Source organism: Octopus bimaculoides, chromosome 8 (genome assembly GCF_001194135.2).
Source record: "Octopus bimaculoides isolate UCB-OBI-ISO-001 chromosome 8, ASM119413v2, whole genome shotgun sequence".
Classification (NCBI taxonomy): domain Eukaryota; kingdom Metazoa; phylum Mollusca; class Cephalopoda; order Octopoda; family Octopodidae; genus Octopus; species Octopus bimaculoides.
The window spans coordinates 40,158,828-40,163,670 of record NC_068988.1 but is presented as its reverse complement, the minus strand read 5'-3'; the positions used below and the strand labels follow the sequence as shown (position 1 = coordinate 40,163,670).

The following is a 4,843-nucleotide window of genomic DNA, read 5'->3' as shown; positions in this document are numbered from 1 at the left end:
TTTTTTTTTCTTTCAGTCATTTGACTGCGGCCATGATGGGGCACCGCCTTCTAGAATTCTTGTCGAAGTAATCGACCCCAGGACCTTTCATTTCAAAGCCTATATTCACGGAACCATTAGGTAAGGGAACGTAAACACAACAGCATCGGTTATCAAACGGTGATGGGGTACAAACAGACATGACGACACACACACACACGCACACACATACACACATACACACACACACACACACACACACATAGACACACACACATACATACACAGGTACACACACACACAAACGCACGCACAAACATATATATATACGACGGACGTCTTTCAGTTTCCGTCTACTAAAATTCCCCCACAAGGCTTTGGTCGGCCCGAGGCTATAGTAGAAGACACTTGCCCAAGGTACCACGCAGTCGGGCTGAACGTTAAACCGTGTGCTTGGGAAGCAAGCTTCTTACCACATACCCACGTCTGCGCCTAAAACTATTGAACGCTTTACGAATTTGCGTGTCATCTTTGCACAGGAGCCATGCTAATCTCTATATCGTACCAATTTTAGTATATATATATATATATATGCTGCCTAAGCAAATATATGTAAGCATAATAAATTATGAATAAGACGATCTGTTTAATATAACCTGTGGTTAAAGCATGTAACCTGTGGTTAAAGAACTAAACGAACACGAGAAGTGTTAGACTAGTTTCGACTTGTTCTTGGCGTTATATCACGTGCGTCTACTTATGTTCGTCCAGTAAAGATTCCAAGCAGCGCAGAAGTACTTATAAAAAAATGCTATGTATACTAGGCATAGCAGTATATCAGTATGTTTGCCTGAAGCGAGTATAAAATATATTCATTCAAATATTAAAACAATGCGTGCGTGGCTGTGTATGTGTGTGTGTGGGGGGGGGGGTAAGTGTGTGTATGAGAACGAGAGAGGGAGAGAGAATAATTTGTGATCGATCGATTATTTTTGTATAGATTGAAAGCCATGTTGAACTCTAACTAAAACAGATGGTATAATGATGATGAATAGATGATGGCTTTGTTTCAATTCATGAGTATACGTTTGTGTGTTTGTGCAAGTCTGTGTGTTTCTGAATGTATGTGTCTATGTGTCTTTGTGTGTTTTATTTCGTTTTATTGCTCGCTTACATAATCGCTAAGAGCAAAAATATTCTTAACAAATCTTCGTTTAGAAATTCAATCAGTAACTGATAACGTACCAAAATATACACTGTCTGGAAATTTTTGAAAAAATGATTGTTGACATGTCTTTGTCTGGATATTTTTTTTATTTACTTGTATTCTGTTAGAAAGTAATCAAAGGTCAATCTGACCACGAATAAAATTATGCCGAATCGAAGGAAGCGAAATTATTCGTCTTGCCATATATAAAGTAGATAAGTTTAAAACAAATCCGGTTTTATCTTATCTAGGTTTTGATTTTTGTTTTAGGATGCCTATTGTAGAATTCTTTTAAATCAGAGTAACGTTTGAAGATATTGTAGGAAAGTAGTGCTTTTCTGAAGGTCACATGAATTCAAAATAATCAAAGTTAAATCTGACTAGGAAGTGAATTATACAGAATCGAAGGAAGCGAAATTATTCGTCTTGCCATATATATAAAGTAGATAATTTTAAAACAAGTTCTGTTTTATTTTATCTAGTTTCTGATTTTTGTTTTAGGACGCCTATCGAAGTATTTTAAAATCAGAGTAGCATTTGAAGATATTGTAGGAAAGTAATGCCTTTCTGAATTACACGAATTCATATCTAGAATTGTGCAAACGAAATACGAAAACGAAGTAAGAATGTAGAAAAAAATATATTTAAATCGATTTTCACACTTATCAATTAACGCAACTCTATCATCACTACTACTGCCAACAATATCGCTATCACTGTCATCTTCACACCACCATCATAACAACCACATCCACCATAATTATAAGCACCTTCACTATCGCAACACCATCGAACTCAGTCACCATAACCACCACTGCTAACATTGTCATTAGTGGTGTGATTATAAACATTTCTTTCAAACATGTTACTTGCCGTGAATTCTCAAGTATCATGATGCAGAATATATATCTGTAACTTCTGAAATTCAATCACAGATGAGTTATCTTCTACGCGCTAGAACCAAGGAGAGTTAATCATGGTTCCTAATTCATGATATGGTTACTCTTTTCCAATAAAGTTATTGATATATTTTAGTATCTATAAATGAAGGATCATGTTACTTGAGACAGCACATACTCCTATTCTGATTATCTATACAGTAGAACCCCGGTCTACGAACGCTTCTTTTCATGAACAAATCAGTTTACGAAGAATATTTCGAATATAAATTGTCTCGGGTGACGAACCGTGTTTCAAGTAAGGGACACACAATCCACCAACGTTTGACGATAAGCTGGGAGTATCAGTTGCTGTCTAGTCTTCGCTCAGTATACATACCTGGTCGAGTTCACCGTGGCTGTTCATGAATTTTGGTATGAGTAAAATAGTTTCGGATTACGAATATTTCGAGTGACGAACGGCTTTTAGGAATGAATTAATTTCCTAAACCGAAGTTCCGCTGTATTTTAAAATGTTCTTACGCTCTAAATAAAAATGTTACCTATACATAGCCGTAATACCGCCCATTAGTTTCACACTGATTCCATTGCAAATATCCATTAGTGGGACATAATTTTCTACTGCATTATTAATTGCAGTACATGTGTCGCATTACATTACGGTCTTGAATATTTATCAACCGTAATATACAACGAAAAGTCACTAAGTCACTAGAAATACACAGAGGGGTGACTGTGTGATTAACAAAATCGCTTCGCGAAGATATTCCTTTGTGCCTAATTCTAATGCGCCTCATTGCACAGTTACTTTTTCTGATAGCATAGCTTTGATCAAAGTTTTATGGGCGTTTGGTCATCGTTTGTTCATGCGTGCACGAGCGTGTATATGCGTGCTTGTGTCCTAGAGTACCTAATATAACAATGCCTGGGTATTGTATCAGAGTAGCACGATAACTAATAAGATAGGAAATAAAAATGTGAATTGACGCAGAATTTACTGCTTTTATAGCAAATACAGTTGCTATATTTCGGAATGGTCATTTTTTGCCAAGTAGACACGCGCACTATATACTCGTTCATCACTTGATCTTTATTAGTATTCCTATTTTAGTGTCTGTTGCCTGAAATCTTTCGTCACAAATCCTGTGACCTCTTAAGCCACTCTCCATTCCATGTGTATCCACCGGTTTCAGTGTTCTTGCAGTTTAAACCCAAGTCAATTGAGATTGAGACAAGGTATGGCTAAAGGCTTTCCAAACATGACAATATCATATATTGTTTTATCCAAGATTATGTTCTACTGACTCCGACACGTGCACATATATGCACACATACAAACGTCCATCCATCCATCCATCCATCCATCCATCCATCCATCCAGCCAGCCAGCCATCCAGCCAGCCATCCAGCCATCCATCTATATATGCATACATGAATACATGCATGCATAGACACACAGCCACACATACATACATACATAGATACATATTTACATACATGCATACATACATGCACACATACATGCATACCTAAATACATACCTATATTTATAAAGTGCAATGTGAGAGGGATTTGGCTGTTATACAAACCAGTTAGAGATATCAATCAGTGGCTTCATTCTCCCGCATATACAAACACTTCTACAAGACAAAAAGTTGTGATTACATGGTGATATTGCAAACATCTCTAACTGGTGATGTTACGACGTTGAACCCTTTCTTCTCTCCCCCCTCTCTCCTCTCTCTTTCTCCCCTCACTGATTCTTTTTCTCATTCTCTATCTTTCTTTTTTGCTTGTTAGTTCATGCAGAAATATATTGTTACGTAAGTTAATGTGATGTCTGCAAAATTTCTTTTTTTTTTTAATGAAAACAGAGAAGGCAATTTTGATACAAAAAATACTCTTCCGGCATTTCAAATGTGTAATTCGTTTTTGTTGACGGCTATGCTTAATATGTTGAACACATTTAATTAATCATCATTAGTGAAGATGATGTGTCAATACTAATAAGAATAACATTATTGAACGGGTATATCTCTTCGTGTGATAGCATTGTAACATCCACAAGATACGATTATTGTTGTTGCTATTTATAAATTCTTTTATTTAAGAGATTCTGATATTTGGAAACAAAATTCCCTGTTTAGGATGTTTACTAATAATTCTTTACTTTCAATTTAATTTAGCACTTCTTTCATTACTGTAGCAGTTGTTTTAATTGTAAGCTTTATTGTCGTTTGACCGCGGTGTTCATCAATGCTTAGCTTAAATGACCTTCCCGGTTTGACTCATTCACTCACATATCAGAGGCCGTGTTGCTATGTCTACGATATCTTGCATTGTTCTAGACGATAGTGTCTGATTCCCGAAAAAGTTTCATTGCATGACGAGGTTTAAGCACGTTTATCCGAATTGGTGTTACTCAGTTGCAAACCACGGACATTGATTTTATTACTCCATTCTCTCCCTATCTCTCCCACTCGCGCTCTCTCTCTCTCTCTCTATCTCTCTCTCTCTTTCTCTCTCTCTCTCGCTCTCTCTCTCTCTCTCTCTCACTGTCTGGAATGGTAGAACCTGGAGGAAGAAAGAAAGGTAGTGTTCGGTTTGTAGTTTCTGAATAGAAACCGAGCATTTCAACTGAGTACATATATATATGCGTGAAGTATGTTTGAGCATTAATGCGCATCCGCATCTCTCTCTCTCTCTCTCTCTCTCTGTATATATATATATATATATATATATATATATATATATATAT

The 4,843-nt window shown here is 36.5% G+C and overlaps 1 protein-coding gene and 1 pseudogene across 3 annotated transcripts in view; both read right to left on the bottom strand.

The window, feature by feature from the left end:
• Positions 1–4,843, bottom strand: part of LOC106883669 (uncharacterized) — a 312,099-nt gene that overhangs the window by 32,170 nt on the left and 275,086 nt on the right. The window lies entirely within an intron of this gene.
• Positions 474–572, bottom strand: LOC128248627 (U6 spliceosomal RNA; annotated as a pseudogene).